We start from the raw sequence: 20,846 nt of genomic DNA on the forward strand, positions 1-20,846 counted from the left end.
AGCGTGATCCGTACCTCCACAAGTGTTGCAAACACATGTTATTGCATTAGCTGTGTTGCCTCCCATCACATCAAATTTCTTGGTCAGAGTGTCCAACTTTGCAGACATCAGTGTAACTGCATCTACGTCGAATCTCCCTGATGCTTTAATTGGATTCCTCGTAAAAGAGCCACTGGATCTTTCAAATGCCCATTGATGATGGTTCTGCGCCACATTTTCTATGATCTCTTCAGCTTCATCGAGGCTTTTGTTCATCAGTGCTCCTGCTGCTGCAGAATCAAGAGATACCTTCGTGTGGTAATTTATCCCATTGTAGAAGGTGTGCAAGACCAATCATTTTTCAAGGCCATGATGGGGGCACTGTCTCAACATATTCTTGAATTTGTCCCAAACTTCAAATAATGATTCTGAGTCTATCTGTTTGAAGCTGGCAATCAGGTTCCTCATGTGAGCAGTTTTGCTGGGTGGGTAGAACTTATCCAGAAACTTCTGCTCACACTGCTCCTAGGATGATATGCTGTTTGTTGGAAGTGAGTTTAGCCACTGCTTGACTCTATCCTTCAAAGAAAATCGGAAGAGAAGTAGTTTGACTGATTCTAGAGGAACCCCATTTACCTTCATAATGCCACAGATCTTGTAGAACAACTCTAGGTGGTGGTTTGGATCCTCATGTGGTCCTCCTCCGAATTGATTTTGCTAGACCATATGGATTACTGTGGGCTTGATTTCAAAGTTGTTGGCTTCAATGGGTGGGCAGGTGATGCTGGACCGAACCTCTCGTGCATACGGCGCCACGTAATCTTTCAGCAGTTTGTTGGCCATTTCTGAGGATTCTTGCGCTGCTTGGAATGCCTTCTATAGATTTCTTCTTCTCAGAAAGGCCCTATCATTCTCTGGATCAAAGGGTAGTAGCTTTCCTGAAAGGTTAGCTCTACACATGCAATAATAAGATATGAAATATGATAGCAGAATAGAAAATAACAAAAGAGAAGAAATGAATGCAAAAAACTAAGAAAGGAAAAGAAAGCCTAGTCTAATCCATTAAGATTTTGCTAATGTTATCGACGCAGTCCCCAGCAATGATGCCAAAAACTTGTTACGCAATGACAAGTGCACGGTTTTATCATCAGTAATAAAAATATCGATCCCACAGGGACTGGTTATAAGCACTAGCAATCATTCACTAAGGGTTAGCTAGACTACCAAGGGTTGTCAATAACTTAGGCAAGAAAGGTCGGGGAGAAAAGTCGAGAGCGGGTGAGTCGAAGTGTCTTGGTTATGAGGAGTTCTAGGAGATCAGTTTCATTGTGGTGGTATTGATGTGTCACGCATGATCCTACACTCGCTGTCCTTTATCATGCAATTGCCATAAGCTAAAGCGGCTATCCTCAAGTACCAGAGTAGAGAAGGCCCCTAAGAAGTCCTAACACGGTTTACCCCTGTTACTAGGGCACCTCGGTAAATCTTGAGGTCACGACTCTAACTAGTAAGTTAAGGATAGTGGTTAAGGATTAGGTTTGGTCTCTTGCTTCCTTGAGGAGAATTTGCCTCTCCTTTCAAGGAAGTATCCTAGACGTCTGTGAACGGGTTTTCCCTGTCACTAGGGCCCCTCGGGTATACGATCTAGGAATAATCCCTCTATGAGGTTAACAAGTTCTACGCAATCAAGCAATATGCAATTGAAACAAAGCATAAAAGATCATCCAACAAGTGTAAGTACAATACGAGTTTCACATCAAACCTAACCACAACTACTCCCTAATCCTAGAATAAAGGATCTACTCCATAAGTGTCGGAGAAATACCCAAAGGCATAACGTATATAAACATACAATCTTCAGACACGGAGAAAAAAGGAGAGAATATGCTTATCCTATGTCGACGAGTGGCCTTCAGGTCCAATCCTCTACTTATGGAGTCGATGTGGTGGTGGAAGATCGCTGAATGGAGGTCCAAGATGGCGTGGGATGGCTCCAAGATGATTCTCCAAGTGTAGGCTCGCTTCCCCGGCGCTCTCCCCTCGAGGAAAAGGGTTAAAACCCTTATATAGACTAGGGTTGGCTACGACGACACGACTGTGCCCAGATGGCACGGCCATGCTCATTTCCCCCTCGGATGGCACTACATGGCCGTGTAGGTTTGCACGACCATGTGGTGTCTGGCCTCGGTCCCGGCCGCACGGTCGTGCAAGGATGCACGGCCGGGCACTTCCTAGTCTCGGTCTCGGGGTGGCACGGTCGTGCAGGGTTGCACGGCCGTGTATTGAACTGGCTCAGTCTCGGCCGCATGGTCATGTAGGGGTTGCACGGCCGTGCACTGCTCCCCTTCAGTCTGGTCACACGGTTGTGCCAAGAGTGCACGACTGTGTTCTTTGGCTTATTCCGGTGCGTTGATAATCGTTGTTTTCGCTCCAAAAGTTGTCCCTGTCAACACAAAACCAAACAAAGAGCAGATATCCGAACAAAAGAGTATATATAATGAATACAAGATGAAAGAGGCAATCATGCAATGAATATATATGCATACATATTTGCTGTAACGACCCAATTTTCCCCATTAGGAGTTCTAAAAGTTCTTAAAAATATTTGGAAATATTTTAGAAATATTCTAGAGATTTTTAGAAATTTTTAGAGTATTTTTATGCAATTTTTGGAGGTCGTTTGGTATTTTTACTAAATGAAGGAAGTTTCGACAAAAAATGTCCAAGCCGAGGCTCGAACCGGCAACCCCTGACCCAAGCAAAACCTGACTAACCAACTGGGCTAGTAGTTGTTACTTAATTAGATAAGGGTCGAAATTGTACTTAAGCCGTAGTTAGGAAATCGAAATTAATTAAAATGAAAAAGGGCGCTGCGGGGGAATCGAACCAGTGACTGTTTGATTTGATCAAACGCGGCTGACCAGGTGATCCAACGGGAATTTCGTAATAAGAAGGAGGCGAAATAGTCTTAAGCTGTAACAGAAATATTAAGGTTATAAAGAGAGGAACTTAGGGTGGGATAATTACGGGTAACCTAGCTTTTCTCTTCCTCCTCTCGCGTGCGCGGTGATTTTGCCCGAGCGAAACCGAAGCCAAGATTAGGGTTTGCTCCGGCGTCGGCTTGAGGTTCTCCGAGGGGTTTCTTCGCCTCCTTAAGCTTTTTTCGTCGAGGAGAAACGGAGAGCACGAAGAGGAGTCGGAAATTTCAATCTTCCGAGCCCTAGAAGCACTAGAAGGTTTCTCCTTCGGCTGTGAGTCAAGGGAACGAAGGTAAGTTGCTCACTCACCTGCGGTAAGAGTAGTTCCGGGATTTTCTGCCTTGTCGCTGGAATTGAGGTTTCGGATTTAGTTTTCTTCAAGCTTTGATGTTAGCAATTCAGCGTTTGATTTGGGTTTCCTATTTGTTACCCTAATTGGTATGTTCGGTTTACACATGAGCCCTACAAGTTTCAGAATTTAGCTAGGGTTTTTGGTTTGGAAAGATCTGATGTTCTTCAGAAGCTTCCCTGTGGTATTGAGTGGATCAATTCATTTATGTTCAGAATTAGGATTTGTTGGAGGTTAAGAGTAGCATGCTTGCTTGATTTCTTTCTTCTCACTACAAGAAAAACGTCATTCAACAACACTCAAACGACAACGGTTTTATACCAAACCGTTGTCTTTTTACCTTTTAACAACGGTTTTAACAAAAACTGTTGTCTTTTAATAATTTTTTTGGCCTATGACAACGGTTTTTAAAAACCGTTGTCTATTTATGTTTTTTTGGGGATACAACAAGGGTTTTTAAAGGGTACGACAACAGTTTTTTAAAACTGTTGTCTATGTGCGCTTTTTTGGGATTACGACAACGGTTTTTAAAAACCGTTGTCTATTAAGTGTTGTTAAATGCAATTATTTTTTCTTTCGCCACTTTTTCTCCTTCGTTATTTGTCTGTTTTACGCCTTGTTTTTTTCTGTCTCTTTCCCAAAACCCTACTCTTCGCCGCCTCCTCCTCACAATCCTCTTCGCCGCCTCCCTCCTCACCACCCTCTTCACCGCCTTCTTCGCCGCCTCCCTCCTCACGGCCCTCTTCGCCGCCTCCCTCCTCACCACCCTCTTCACTGCCTCCTTCCTCGCCGCCCTCTTCGCCGCCTCAACTTTCGGCCTCGCCACCTCCTCCTCGCGACTCTACTTTCAACCATCTTCACCGCCTCCTCCTCGTCGCCTCGACTTTCAGCCATCTTTGTTGCCTCCTTCTCACCAGCGCCTCCTCCTCGCCACCATAGGGATCATCATCATGGTCATGTGCACGATTCAGCTGTAACTAGCATCAGTATAGTTTCTGAGGGGACTTTGGATCTCGATGAGGTATCTTCCTATCTCTTGCTGTTCGATATGAAGCTCTAGTTTTTGTGCTAAGCCATTTCTGTTCTTTTGTTTTTGTGGCTTGAAGTTGATTGTAATGATTTCGTGATGACTTAGCAATGTACTCTTGCAATCCAACACCTACTTGTCAAAAATTGATTAGAATTTTGGTGCTGGCATCAGATATCGAGACCATTTCTCCATGATGAAATTACTTCTGGAGTCCCTAACATTTTGTTGCATTATATTCTCGCTAGATTAAAGACCGGCATGAACTTCTCTACTAGATTTAGAATTATTTTACTTGGAGAAAATAAATTTGCCTATGGCATGCTATTTCACATCTTCACTTTTAAGTTAAATGCTTCCAGAAATGGGCAGAAGATGGAAAATGATTGTAGAACCGTTCGACCTTACTATGAATTTAGTTGTAAACGCATTAGCGTTTTCCTTAAATTTACCAAGCTTAGGTGGTTTAAATTATGGACACATCTTGTCCTATTAAGGCCAAGTGTGCTTTTTCTCTTTGGAAACCAAGATAAATGTTATAAGATCTTGGATGCTTTTACATTTCAAGTTCAATTTATCTGATATTTCTTTTGCAGTTCAATTTTCAGAAATCAATTAAACCGAATCACTCTTGAAACACCAAGATAGAGAACCTTCATTTTTGTGATTGACACCTTTGTAGTATTGCCTAAGGATCTAAAATAACTCCTCTACCGAATGGACCTCATAATTGATCGCTATCCATCTTTTCACCTTGTTCCAAAGAGCACAAGTGTATGGGCACTCAAAGAACAAGTGGTTGTTTAACTCATCATGTCGCCAACAACATACACAACCCTTGTTCGGTTCATATGACATTATGTCTGTTGTTCGTAGTTTCCCATGTGCAAATAGTCATACAATGAAACGATGTTTTGGCATGATCTCTGGCCTCCAGACCACCGGTGCCCAAGTCACCTCCGACCCTCTTAGTTTGAAGAACTCATAGGCATTTGCAATCCCCTTCTTCTCTACTGAGAACCACTTAATTATCATCATGTTCGCTACACCAATTTCATTTAAACCCCTTTGGATCTTGTTCCAAATGTCCACAAGCCTCTTAATAAGAGGTGAGTCCGAAGAATTGACTTCCTAATGCTAAAAATTAACACTCTTGATGTAGTGTTGGTGCACCCATTTCACCCATAGCGGGTCAATTTTGGATTAAATTTCTACAAATGATTTTGTTAGTCTTTTTAATTGAAATATATAGGAAAAGTGGTGGTACATGTATAATTACATTCGGTTGGGATATTTTTTCCTTATAAATATTGATCATGTCTTAAGGTTAAAGAGATAGTACGCTGACTCTAATAGATGATTTATTGACTGGTGGAAGATTTCTTAAACTTAGAATGAAATTTTCTTAAACTTGTTAGATCCGATGGAAGGATCTCCGGTAGGCTCAGTGGAAGGAATTTGATCACAAATGCCGTTGCAGTTGAGTGTTGTTTCGTTCTTACTCGTCCTTGTAAATCGATACAATATGTCTCATTATTTACTTACATTTCTGTCTCTTCTCTTGCATGGGTTAGACGAAGGCCGATACTCCTACAAGTTCCACCGACTCTAAACCTGGGTAAGTTTCTTCTCTTATGCAGTGCTGTTTCTTGACAATTGATTTTTTTTGGAAATTGCAAAGGATTTCTCATGTTGAGTTGTTATTTTCTAAATTCATTTGTGGATTGGAAGAGACGTAGGACAGGGAGTTGTTACTCATTATAATCTTGGCCCAATCTGGAACATTGTGTTTATAATAGCATCCACTGTCTAGTGTTTCCATGTCCCTTTTCCTTGTTGAAACTTTTATCCAGCAGGGCGCTAGTATTTTCTAACTCATATAAACATTTATTTGTTGAAGCTTCTGCTATTGTCAGAATTCTTGTTGATCAAAATCAGTGGTATTTTGGTGCAAGTTACTCCAAGTATCTGTTGTCAGATTTATAAAGTGTTCTTATAATGTTCAAAGAAAAATTTATAATGTGGATGTAGGAAGTTTCAGAATATTTACTGAACTAGGGTGGAATCTGGAATTTAATTAAATGCATCATCATGTAGAGATGCTGATAAAGTGGACATGATTAGTCAGATCAGTAGAGCTTCTGGTGTGTACAATCGTTGTATGTCATATCTTAATTTGCCAACTTTATACTTATAAAATGTAAGATGGAGTATGCGCCAAAGGATGATATGTTTGCTTGTTTGTTGCTTTAGGCTTGTGAAGGGCATAAAGATACTGTTGCTTTACATTTGATTTCATCATGCCAGAAGTTTTTATTGTATGAACATGGAACATTAAAGTCCTTGAATGGCTAAGCACGCCAATGAATATTAAATTCTACAACAATTTTTGCAGTGTGATTGGTCCAATTATTTTTGGACACAACAAAAACAACTAATGATCAACTAATGCTCTTCACTCTTCAGTCCTTACTAAAATGATTAAGATATTCTAAAGTTAGATTTCAGCCTGATGAAGAATATTCTTTGTGACTGTACAATAGTGCAAGCAGAGCAATTAAATGTGCTAGTTGTTGTAAGATTTTTACTGAAAATGTGTGATAATACATATAGTTTGTCAGGAGTAGGTTTATTTGCTAAAATCACTCATTTTACAATTTAACAACATTTAGGAAGTGCATTTCTCGGTGCTCTAGCATTATGTTTAGGCAAACTTATGGAATTAATTTCTATTTTTTTATCTAACAGAAGTGTTAAGTAATTATCTTTACAACCTTTTATTCTTGGACTTTCGTTTACAAAGCCGGTTAGCAATAAAGCTTATCAAGTGTTTAATTCTTTTAGTATTTATTTCTTGATTGACCATAAGTTATGATGTAGGTTATTGAGGATATGTCTATACAAGTCAATGTACCTGCTCTAGCAATGGAAGAGGTAAAAATATCTTTTGGAGTTGTCTTTTAGTTTATGGTAAAAACAGTTTCGAGTCACTGAAATACAATGGTTTTGCAGGTTGCTCCATTGCCCGTCTCAGATGTGGCTATGCTTGCCCCTGAGGAGATTTTTCATGGAAAAGGAAACATCAAAGAAGAGGCAGAGTTAACAAAAGAAGAGAGGAAAAGGAGACGGGCCAACCAATAAAATGGTTCTGCTTATTTTCATGCTTGTCTACAATCTGTGCATAATGGTCAAAAAAATTAATGGCGAACTTGTGACAGACATGATCCACCACTTAGAATTACATAGTTCTTGTGCACAGGATTGTATAATTTCATTCTGCTCTTTTTAGGTGTCCTCAAGAGTATTGGGAAGAATGCCGACAAGCTAAAAAAATGAAGAGACTTTAACAAATTAAGGAGCACTAGGAGTTGCAATCCCTCCTCTTCACCGACATCTAAGTAGAAAATCTTGTGTTATATTGTTCTACCTTTGTTTTAATAGTGTTATCATTTTGTTGGTTGCCTATGAAATTTTGTTGGTTGCTTATGAAATTTCTTCAGAATGTTATAAATATTATTTTTGAATGTTAGAAAATTGTATATTAAATTTTATTTTGAAATTTAGTATTTTGAATGATTTATAATATTGGAAAATTGTGTATTAATTTTTTTTTATTTTTTTTTCTAAAAAAGACAACGGTTTTTCACCGTTGTCGTAGATAGTTTAAAACTATTGTTGAAGACCCTGTTATTAAAGGTAGACGCTCAAAGACAACGGTGAAAAACTGTTGTCTTTGAAGGAAAAGACAACAGTTTTTCACCGTTGTAAAAAATGTTGTCTTTGCCTTCAAAGACAACGGTTAAAAACTGTTGTCTTTTGTCACCCCTTTTAACAACACGGCCTTTAACAACAGTTCAAAATGGCCTACGACAACGGTCAAAAACCGTTGTTGTTTGACTTTTTTCTTGTAGTGTCTGATGTCGATTTTAGCATCCCAGTTGTAGCATTTCAATGTTACTGATATATATGTAATCAGTATTTGCTTGTGGTTTGCAATAGAGTAATTCGGGTTTAAGTTGGCTTCTTGTGTGGATTCCTTTCTCTTTAGATGGCTTTACCTCTTTAGATGGTTCAGATTTTGGGATTCCAATAGCAATTCCCTTTGTTTCTGCCGTGCATTAACAGTGGTCCTTTAGGGCTGCTATATTTTCAATAGAGCAATTATATTAATGATCTTAATTAGCTTCTATAATCTGGTGAAGGTTGGAAATTTTATAGCTTAGAAGGTTAGCTTATTTCCTGGTCATGATATCATGTTTAAGTTAAATGAATTGTGCATGATTTTAATTATGTTAATACTCTTAATTAGTTTCCATAATTTTGTGAATTTGGTAATTCTACAGCTTGTAAGGTTAGATTGATTTCTTATCATGATATCATGTTTTGGTTCTATATAAATTGTGCATGTTTAAACTAATTTATATAATATTCGGTTCATATAATAATGTTAGGAATGGCAAACCTAACCATGTTTAAGAGATAAATTAGTAGGTTATGTTAGTTTTGGTTCTATGCTTTTGCATGCTACAAACTCAATGCATGTTTTATTGGTAATGATTATGCATTTCTCTTCTTGTTCATGCGAGAATTTGACTAACAGAACTTTAGTCCCCTTTTAGCATCTAGTTCCTTTGCTATTGGAATAACATGAGCAGATTTATTCAAGTGAGCATTTATATTCATTCAAGTAGAAGTAGGCATGAACAGATTCATTCAAGTGTGCATTTATATATTCATTCAGTTCCTTTGCTATTTAGATTTAGTAAATAACATGAACATGTGCAGATTTAGATTTCTAGTTCCTTTGCTATTGGAATAACATGAGCAGATTTCTAGTTTCTTATGTTATTAGATGTGCATGAGTAGCCTTCCTTTTAAAACAATCAGTTTCTAGTTTCTTTAGAGTTTAATATGCAGAATTTTATTAGCATAATAGGCAGATTTTGGGTTAAGCATTTCAAAGTTAGAATTTGCTTAAACATTTCAGTTTCTTTTTAAAGAAGTATTCTTTTAGAAGTATTAACAAGTATAAGAATGATAAAGAAAAGAAAGAAAAAGGTCAAGGCCTTAAGTAGATCCCAAAGTCAAGACTTTAGGGATTTTGGTACACAAGGTGCTAAAGAAAATGCCGAGGCATTATATAGAAGTATTAAAAGATAACAAGTATTTTACTTTTATCAATGACACTGTGCTGGACTCTCAGTTGTCCTTGGGTTGGACTCCCATAGTCGTCCCTAGGTTTAGATAACCTAGTAGTAACGGCACGGCCGACTGTCGACGGTCGACGACCCGAGGGTCGCCAAATGGGCCGCCAAATGGGTCGGGTCGTTACAAAAGTAAAAGCACAGTTGCCGGGCCCAAGAGAAGTTGATTGTTATTTTAAAGTAATAAAGTATAAGTTTTGAAACAAATGAAACAAGCACCATTTATGCTTAGAGTTAGTAAGTTTAGTTTCTTTTAATTTGAAGCATGCAGTATTAGTTTTATTTGTTTCCTGCTTAGTTATTTAGCATGATTAGCTTTATTTTCCAGCATGCAGTTTTATCTTGTATAGCATGAATCCTTAGTTTTCTTTGCTATTAGTTTGACATGAGCAGTTATGTTTTTGCTTTACTTTCTTTTAGAGCATATAGTTTCTAGTTCTTTCAGTATATTCAAATGCATATCGAGTTTTTGTGAGTTAGATAGCGCTTACTAAGCATTTTGCTTATAGATTTCATTTCCTCTTATTGCAGATAAAGGAAGACGAGGAGGAGGTGCGGATGGTGTGTGATGCCAGGACTCTGGAAGAGACTTGGGACCTAGTTTAAAAATTTGTTTAGACTAATTCTTTATTTGGATTGATAAGAAAATTTGGAGTAAGAAGTTGTATTTTATTTTGCTTCCGCTATTCATTACTTGCATGATTTGATTTTATTATACTGCGTGATGATATTATTTCTTTTGTGTGTGATATATGTTCCAGCCACCTGTGGCTGATGTATATTATGTTTGTATCTCAGTTTAAGGTCATCGGTACAGGGGAGACTCTGTCGAAATTTTTCGGTAGGGTTTCCATGTGATTTTTAATCATACCGGTTAAGTAGAGTTAGTAGTTAAGTAACGGTCATCCTTAGAGAGTTGTAGTAGTAAGAAGGGTGGTTGTTACATTTGCGCACATCACTTATCAGTATCTAAGATACTAGTTAAGTCCTCGATTATATTTGAAATTTGAGCATGCAGAATTTTTTAAGTTTTCAATTTGTTCTTTTAAATTAGCATTTTCAATTTTTAATTTATCAAAATCGTCTATTAAATACGATTTTGATAATATTCTTTTTATTTCTTGATTCTCCTTTTTCAAATTTTCATTTTTAGTTTTTAATTCACACATTGATTTAGTCATAGATTTAATACGAAAATATAATTGATCAGGAGATAAGAGGTATACCTCACTTACCATATCAAATCTGAAGCTTGATTCCCCCCCTGCTTCACTGCATTCGTCTGATGTCGCTCCCCTTTCATCAATGTTGGCTTCTGAGGTGCTTTTGTTCTTCGTGTCTAGCCATCAATGCTAGTCTAGTGTATGTTTCTATTTCTGACTCGGATGATGATCTTTCATCCCAAGTGGTCTTGAGATTCTTGTGCTTGTTTTGCTTGGGCCCCTCGTCTTTTTCATCTTTGAGTTCCGAGCAGTCCTCTTTTATGTGTCCTTCTTTTTGACACTTGTAGAATCAAACCTTTCTTCTATTTCTTAGATTTTTTTTAGTTTTCATTTCTTTAAATTTGTTAGATTTAAAAAAAATCTAAATTTCCTTACCATGTAAGTTTCTTGGTCTCCTTCCAAATCTGAGTCTGACTTTTAGTGCTTCTTGGTGGCTTTAGTGCTAGATTCTGGCTTGACTCTTTTGTTGTATCTACACATCAAGTTTCATGTAATTCCAAAGTCAAAAAAAGTTCCTCTAGGGTACTTACCTCTCGGTCCTTCGAGATGTAGTAAGCGTCTATGATTGAAGTCTATTCTGGAGTTCTGGGAAAAACGTTGAGTACGTAGCATATTGAGTCTCGGTCGGTTACCTTTTCACTGAGGTTGACCAATCCGGTGATTAGCTCCTTGATCTTCGCGTGTAGTAGGGCTACTTTCTCACATTTTTTCCAGACAGATGTTCGTTAGCTTGTTTCGAAGAATGCCCCATCGTGCAAACTTCACTTCGGATGTATCTTCGTGGAGTTCCAGAAATTTCTCCCAAAGATCTTTTACTGATGTGTAGCTTCTGATGTGACTTACTTCTTGAGGCGGTAATACACTTAATATGTGATATTCCTCTCTACTATTGGCTACAAAGTTCCTTTGCTCCTTCTTCATCCAAAGGTACTCGTCTTTCTCCTCTCCTTGTTGATCTTTAGGAACTATAAAGCCATATTTTATTACTAAAAGAATTTTAAGATAAGTTTGTAGGAATACCGCCATTCGATGTTTCCAGTGTATGAACTCCCCATCAAACTTAAGCAGATTGAGGCTTGGTCCGACCATTTACTTCTTTGCTTCAGTCAATGATTAGTCCTTCAGAAGAGTCCTAACTCTGATACCAATTGTAGGTCCCCTGGTGGCCGGCTAGATGGGGTGAATAGTCCATAAAGGAAATGAATACCCTTTCTTGATCTTCGGACTAAGTTAGCTAAACACTTATATAAGGATAGAAAATAAATGTATAAAATATAGACATAGGTAAGAAAGATTTACTTGGTTTGAAATCAAAGGATTGCTAATCCAAGTGAATAAAACTCACTAAGATCTCTTCTTCTAAAGGGAAAGTATCCTCTTACAATATTGAAAGCATTGAAAAGTAAAGAACAAAACCAGACGTGTAAGCACTAAAGTTGTTTACAAGTGTTGCTCTGACTACTAAGATCAGGGTTGTATTTATTGCTTTGCTCTGGGCGCATGGTGTAACAACCCAAATTTCCTCATTACGAGTTCTAATAGTGGTTAAAAATGTTTAGAAATGCTTTAGAAATATTCTAGAGATTTTTAGGGATTTTTAGAGTATTTTTATGTAATTTTTGGAGTTCGTTTGATATTTTTACCAAAAGGAAGAAGTTTCAAAAAAATAAAGAGGTTCGGCCGAGGTTCGAACCCGCGACCTCCGACCCAACCCGAGTCTTAAGCCAAGCGTGATGACCAAAAACCCAGCAGGGCCATGCTGATCAAAATAGATAGTGAAATATATTTATGTGGTAGATAGTAACAGAATACTTGAGTTATAAGAGGAGAAGGGGATTTTTGCCCGTGACCTAAATTCTCTTCTCTCCTTCTCTCGCGTGCGACGGCGACCTGCTTGGGGCAGAACCAAAGAATGAAGCTAGGGCTTCATCTCTGGTGGCCGACCAAGGGTGTTTCCGTGGGTTCTCACAAATTCGTGACCGGCCCGTCGAGGGGAGCATGTAGACGCAAAGAGATCGCTAAACAGTGAGCTTCTCCGAAACCCTAGAAGCTCTCTTTTCGGTAGTAAGTCCAAGAAATCGATGTAAGTGCTTCTCACCTGCAGTAGGAGTAGTTTCGGACCTTTGTTCTTCTTGAATTCGAAGCATGTTGTAAAGATTGTAGATTTTGAAGTTTTTGCCGTGGATCTCAAGAAAGAAAGAGGATGATTTGTATAGTTTGGGCATGTAATTTAAATCCTTCCACCTTTATAATTAGTACATCAGATTTAGACATGCTTTAGATTGGTTTATATTTGGCCTTTCGATTTTAGATTTGTGGTATCCTTAGTTTCGAAACATGCTGTTAAGAATTGAGGTTTGCTTGGGATATGGTTTTATTTTGGGCTCTCGGATTATGCTATGTAGAATTGGGTTGTTGGAGGCTTAAGTGTAGCAATCTGGTTACTTTTGTTTTCCTTTGCCGTGGCACTGAACAGGGGAAAATGTTGTGGTTTCGGTTTGTTTGAAGTTTCTGCCATGAAGCTTAATTCAAAATTTATTAGATTTGGATATGAACAAACAGTTTTAGTTTTAGTTCTTGAGCATTTAGTTTTCTTCATGCTGTTACCTTAATAGTTTGGATTAATGGCTTGGATTCTGTTACCTTAATGCATGCTTCCTTACTGTTTGATTTGGAGCTGTTGTTTAGTTTGTCTATGCTATGAAGTGGGCACGAGCAGCCCTACTGATGGTTTCGGTTTGTGTTGTAAAAGGGCACGAACAACCCTTTAGAGTTTATAGTGTAGATTTTTTTTAAGTTAGTATGCAGAATTTTGTTAGCTTAATATGCAGAATTTTGATTAGCATAGTATGCAGAATTTTGTTAGCAAAGTATGTAGAATTTTGATTAACATAGTATGCAGTTTTCTTTTGTTAAAGCTTCGAATGCAGATTTTTTTTTTGTTTAAGCATTTTAATGTTAGAATTTGTTTAAACATTTCAGTTTTGAAAGAAGCATTCTTGTATTAGAAGTATTAACAAGTATAAGTATTTTACTTGAGAAGGCTAGTACCCAACTTCCGAGGTTGTCGTTAAACAAATTCAGGTGACCGTTTCTGAGGTCTCGACCTTGGTAAGATCGAGGTCTTTACCCTTGTAGGACTGGTGGTTCGCTACCTCAGTTTCTATTAGGGAGCGTGCATTGGTACTAATCCTGGGCCCAAGAAAAGATTATTATTTTCAAGTATAAAAGTATAAGATTTTAAACAAGTGAAATAAGCTTCACATAAGTTTAAAGTTTAGCAAGATTAGTTTTCTTTTATGCTAGCATGATGTTCAGATTTGCTTACTGTTATTTTCTATTAGATGAGCAGTTATACATGTTTAGCATTTTCAGTATGTTTTGATTTCTCTATTATCAGATGAGCATGTGTAGTATTTCCTTTAAAGCATTCAATTTTAGATTTATTCTTATTTACATGCATATTCGAGTTTTGTGAGTTAGATAGCGCTTACTAAGCAATTTTGCTTATAGTTGCATTTTCTCTTACTGCAGATAAAGGAAAGGAAAAGCTATAGTGAAGGAAGGCGACAAGCAGGTGCAGATGGATGTGTGATGTTTAGACTATAGAAGCCTTGGGACTTAGTTTTAAACTTCATTAAGATTTTGTATTCAGTATGTTAGAACTATTTTCTTTCATGTTGCTGGATTTGGCTATTGAATACTTATTGTTTTAGAACTCTTCCTATTAATTGCTATGTACAATAGTTTCATGATTTGAGTTGTAATACTATTGCATGCATGTTTAGATTAATAGATATGTGTTTAGCATGTTCAGATTGATATGTAGTTTTAGATGTGAACATATGCTTGAGTAGTATGATAGGATGAGTTATTTATGTTTTCCGCTGTAATTAAATGCATGATTAGAGAGTTTTGTTTATTGATATTTACATGTGAACAACTCTACTTAAGTAAAGTTAGTAGTCCAGTAGCGCTCCACCCTCACAGACTAGTAGTGAGGAGGGTGGGGTGTTACACCTGGAAGGGTTCCGAGTGCCTGGATGTGGATAAAACTTTATCCACGGTGCAACAGATCGATCTGGATAGATTTTTCTGGTACGGGTGACTACAAGCGTTCCGGGCTCCCAGACTGCCTTCACACAAGGGCACCTCACCAAGGCACCCCAGCTAGACCAAACTAGTCAAAGCGCCCAGACTCTAGTCAACTCCATGTTGACTTTTCATCCGGGTCTTTCGCTCTTACTCCGTTCGCTTGGGTGATTTCAGCCATCTGGAAATGGGCTCACCTGAGCCCATTTTTCGGCCTTCTCGAGCAACCTTCCGCTCTGTCTTCTCGTCCCTCTGAAACACCTTGCACTTCCTTCTCATCTGCTAGTGTACTCTTCCATAGTCCTTCGTCCCTCGGACACACTGAGCCTATTGACTCTCTTCTGTGTCATCCTTCTCACTAGCTGCGTCTTTCGCTCGACTTCCTGTGCACCTAAATTCTTGCACACATAGACACAAGGCATAAAAAAATAATAGGACCTAACTTGACTTGGTTGATCACATCAAAACTATCACTGGGTACTTATATTTTGTTTACCAGCATCAACGATAGTAGTGACAAAGGGAGATGAAGGCTTAAGTGATTCTTGATATTTTGAGAACACGGAAAATTCATCTATAGAGATAAGAATTGTTTTATCAGAGGCATTAGTGGATGTAATATAGGCCAAGTGTTTTTGTTGATTTTTATATTGAAGCTTTCTACATTTGAACTTCGTATGGCCTGACTTACGACTATTGTTGCATACAATACGTTCAGCATTCGAGTTTTAAAGTCTTGTAAGTTACCTCCTTTGTTTCCACTATAACTAGTTGATCTTCCAGGTTCATAATTTATCTTACGACTTACCAAAGCACCACTAAGCGGAACAGGTGCAATATTTTCTATACGGATAATATGACTAAATACATCTTGTAAAGAGGAGACTTCAGAACCATAAAGAACTTGTGACTTAGCATACTCAAAGTCAAGAGATAGGTCAGTGAGGAAGCTCATGATAGCCATTTGCTCTCGTTGGTGTTGTTGAACCTTCACATCAAGGCTAAAGGGCAACAACATATTAAGTTCCTCATATGTCTTCTTGAAGTTATTTATATTTTGGTATCTTTAATGGTCCAAAACTCTAACCAAATAGAAAGTTATGACTATTTTACTTTTGATATGCAGTGCTTAAAAAGACACAGTCATGCCTACAAGACACGATCGTGCCTAAAAGGCACGACCAGGTAGTGTGAAATACTAGTTTGTGCTATATTTTCACATAGTCGTGCCTCATAAGCACAACCCAGGTATTTTGGAGGCTCTAGACTACATTTAAGCTCTATTTTTTCTCTAAATCACGTCCTATCAATGAAAACAAGGAAAGAGCAGATCTCCATATAAAATAAAATGGAACTATGACATAACAATGAAATAGGGTGCAATAAATATAGAATATATTCATGACAAGTAGATGTGCATTAACGGATGCCTAGAAATATATATAACATATACACATCACACACCCCTGACTTAAACCTTTGCTTATCCTCAAGCAAAAACTATATCAAAACTCATATCGTTAAATATTGCATTGTAATCTCTAGCGAATCAATCTAATCATATCAAATAATTTCATTGGTGAGCAAGATACAAAAGTAGTTCGAGTATGACCTAAGAAATAGTTCTCCGTAATCAGTGCAATATGTTGGAACTCCAAGGTTATTTTGATGTGATCAAATAAGTTAAGTTAGGTCAGGTCTTGTTTGGTTTAACCCCTGTGTCTAAGTGTGCAGGAGTTTAGTGTTGGTTAGTCCTAGGAAAACGTACTGATTCTATTGTACAAAATTTTTTTGTACAAGTGTCGAACCTTCCCTTAAATAACTTATTGTGTTCTTTAGAAGTTAAATTAGGAATCGCAGACGGAACTTAACATCATTGATTCCAAATTTAACTTATATGTTCTTAATGGTTTAGATTTGAATCGCAAGCGGAGCTTAACACTATTGATTCAAATCCACCTATGTTATTAATTCCATTAAATATTAATTTCCAAAATTGGCTTCTAGGACAGCATGGCGAGGCACATGACCTTCTTGGATATGGGAGCAACCACCACCACCTAGACAAAGCCTTTTAAGGAAAGCTAATATTTAATTTCCTTAAATAACTCTAGGTTAACCAAAAAGAACAATCGAATCACAAATTCAAAAAAGAAGAAAACACAAACTCGAAAAACTAATTCGAAAAACTAGATCTAATGGCTCTTATGTTTGGAATTCTTACAAAAAGAAATAACTAGCATGATGCGGAAAATAATTGCTAATTATACCTTCTCTTTGTATGCTAATGATCTCAAGATCTTCTGCCGTATTCCTCGCCTCGCCTTGGACGTCGTGTGGGCGACGATCCTCCAAGATGAACACCACCCAAAAGCTTTCTTCCTCTTCCTCTAAAATACGGCCACCACCACCACCAAGGAGAAGAGAGCAAAGGGAACGGGAGAAGAGAGAGGGGCGGCCACCAAGAGATCTTCCAAGAAAGAGAATAAGAGTTGTGTCTCATGAAGCCTCCTCACCCCTTCTTTTATAATACTTACCCAAGGTAAATAAGGGAAGAATTTTTACAAAAATTAAAATCTTCCTCTAGTTTTTCCTTTTTCCTTTTTATTTTCCTTTTCTTTCCTATTGATTGAATCAATCACCAAAAATTAATTGATAATTTTTTTTTTCAATTTGGCTGGCCACATTGCTTGGGCACCAAGCAAGGGTGGCCGACCCCCTTAAAGAGGAAGGAAATATATTTTTTATAAAATTTTACAAGAAGAAAAACTCTTATAAAATTTTACAAGCTCTCTTTCCTAAAGTAGGAGTTAAAAAAAAGAAAGTTCTAAAAATTAAAACCATGTTTTAAAATTTAAAACTTCTCTTATAAAATTTCCTTTTTTAACATGAATAGAAAATTTTAAATTTTTAAAACTTTTCTTCCTTCTTCTAAAACCATGAGGATGGTTAAAAAGGAATGTTTTAAAACTTTTAAAACTCACTATTAAAACATGTGGCCTAATTCAAATAAAGAAAGTTTTAAAAATTAAAATCTCACTTTTAAAACTTATAGTTTTCTACTAAGAGAAGATTTTAAAAAATTCAAACCAACCCTCCTTGTTTGAATTATTGTGGCTGGCCCCTACTAGCTTGGTCACCAAGCAATAGGGCCAACCCCTATAGAAGAGGATGTGGCCGGCCATTGCTTGGTCACCAAGCAATGGACCGACCCCCTTCTTGTACACCAAGAAGGGTCTTACATTTGGATGGACTTGAGGCTATAATGAGGCTACGACAGGGACCTAGAGGAGAAATTGGTTTTGGCCTTCTAATGAGCTTGAGTATCCCGTGCTCACCCTGAACACATAACTCAAGTTCATCGATAATAATTCATTCCACTAGAGAGTTATTATCGCACTACCGCGCCAATCCCAAATTACATTATGGGCTCCTTCTTATCATGAGTGTGTTAGTCTCCCTGTGTTTAAGATAACGAATGCCCACTAATTAAGTAAGTTACTGACAACTCACTTAATTAATATCTAGCTCCAAGAGTAGTACCACTCAACTTCATTGTCATGTCAGACTAAGTCCACCTGCAGGGTTTAACATAGCAATCCTTATGAGCTCCTCTTGGGGACATTCTCAACCTAGATAACTAGGACACAGATTCCTTCTATAATCAACAATACACACTATAAGTAATATCATTTCCCAACTTATCGGGCATATTAATTTGTCGAGCTAAACCTCACCCTTTGATAAGTCAAAGAAATAAATAACAAATATATGTGCTTGTTATTATATTAGGATTAAGAGCACACACTTCCATAATAACTAAGGTCTAGTTCTTTTATAAAGTCAGTAAAAAAGGAACTTACCTAAAATGACCCTACTCAATACACTTAGAGTGTACTAGTGTAATTTATTAATTAAGATAAACTAATACCTAATTACACTACGACTATTCCAATGGTTTGTTCCTTTCCATCTTAGTCGTGAGCAATTGTTTATAATTTATAAAGAACCGACAACATGATCTTCTGTGTGTGACACCATGCACCATGTTGTCTACTATATAAATTAATTGAACAATTACATTTAACAAATAAATGTAGATATTGACCAATGTGATTCTTTTATTTCAACAAATAAATGTTTACAAAAGCTAGACTTTTAGTATACACTCTAACAATCTCCCACTTATACTAAAAGACTAAGCTGCCATATCTGTTGCCATACATCTGATTCCCATCCCCTCTTCATACCGATCAAAAGCTTTCGCCGGAAGGACCTTAGTGAAAGGATCTGCCAGGTTATCTACTAATGTAATCTTGGCGACGACAACTTCTCCTCGCTTGACGATGTCTCGTATCAGGTGGTACTTGCGCTCTATATGTTTACTCGCCTTATGGGCTCATGGTTCCTTCGAGTTTGCAACTGCACGACTATTATCACAATAAATTGTGATGATCTTGGGCAAACCAGGAATCACATCTAAGTCCATCAGAAAGTTCCTTAGCCATACAGCTTCTTTTGCTGCCTCAGAGGCTGCCACATACTCAGCTTCCATGGTTGAGTCTGAGACGCATTTATGCTTACCACTCCTCCATGTAATGGCTCCACCTCCTAGAGTAAACACATAGCCTGACGTAGATTTACTATTGTCCCTATCTGATTGGAAGTCCAAATCCGTGTAACCCATAGGGAGCAAATCGTCTGCTTGGTAGACTAGTATATAATCTCTAGTCCTTCTCAGGTACTTCAATATATGCTTTACAGTAGTCTAATGTCCTTGTCCAGGGTTACTCTGATATCTGCTAACAATTCCCACAGCAAAACAGATATCAGGTCTCGTACATAGCATTGCATACATAAGGCTTCCTACAGCCGAAGCATAAGGAGCTGTCTTCATATCCTCCATCTCCTTTGATGTCTTCGGAGACATCTCTTTAGATAAGGCTACTCCATGCCTAAATGGTAAGAAACCTTTCTTCGGAGACATCTCTATATATGAAGCTTGAGATATGCACAACATTCTTTTCTTGCGATCCCTTATAACTTTGATCCCAAGAATGTGTGCACATTCTCCTAAGTCCTTCATATCAAATTGTTTGGACAACCATACCCTTACATCCGATAATACCTTGACATTGTTGCCAATTAACAAAATATCATCTACGTATAGTACAAGAAATACTACCACGTTTTCGTTACACTTCTTGTATACACATGACTCATCTGGACATTGAATAAATCCATATGACTGGATTACTTCGTTAAACTGGATGTTCCAAGATCTTGAAGCTTGCTTCAGTCCATAAATGGACTGATTGAGCTTGCACACTAGATGCTCTTTGCCCTTTTCAATGAACCCTTCTGGTTGCTTCATATGGATGTTTTCTTCAAGACTTCCATTAAGGAAAGTTGTCTTGACATCCATTTGCCAAATCTCATAATCCATATGAGCGGCAATGGATAAGAGTATCTTGATAGACTTAATCATAGCTACTGGCGAAAAGGTCTCCTCATAATCGATTCCCTCTTTCTGAGTGTACCCTTTCGCAACAAGCCTTATTTTGAAGGTTTCTACCTTCCTGTCTGTCCCTCTTTTCCTTTTGTAGATCGACTTGCATCCAATGGCTTTTACACCATCAGATGGTTCTACAAGCTCCCAAACCTTATTAGAATACATAGATTCTATTTCTGAATTCATTACCTTTTGCCATGATATTGGATCTATATCTTGGAGTGCTTCATCATATGTCCAGGGATCAGGTTCATGTTTGCCTGGGATCAAGTCTAAAGACTCTCCCAAAAACATGAATCTCTCAGGTTGCCTTACAACCCTCCCACTACGACGAGGCACTGCCGGTGGTTGTGTATCATGTGTGACACATGTTGCACTCTCTTGTGGTACTTCATCTTATACTGTTGGTACTAAAGTAGACGTGTCCTCTCGAAGTTCTTCTAGAATAATTTTGCTACTGGGCTTGTGGTCCATTATATAGT

General features: G+C 37.8%; 1 pseudogene; it reads left to right on the top strand.

Moving 5' to 3' along the window:
• The first annotated feature begins 343 nt into the window (after positions 1 to 343).
• LOC122033190 lies at positions 344 to 415 on the top strand (annotated as a pseudogene).
• Positions 416 to 20,846: the final 20,431 nt, after the last annotated feature.

This window comes from Zingiber officinale, chromosome 11A, assembly GCF_018446385.1.
Source record: "Zingiber officinale cultivar Zhangliang chromosome 11A, Zo_v1.1, whole genome shotgun sequence".
NCBI classification, from domain to species: domain Eukaryota; kingdom Viridiplantae; phylum Streptophyta; class Magnoliopsida; order Zingiberales; family Zingiberaceae; genus Zingiber; species Zingiber officinale.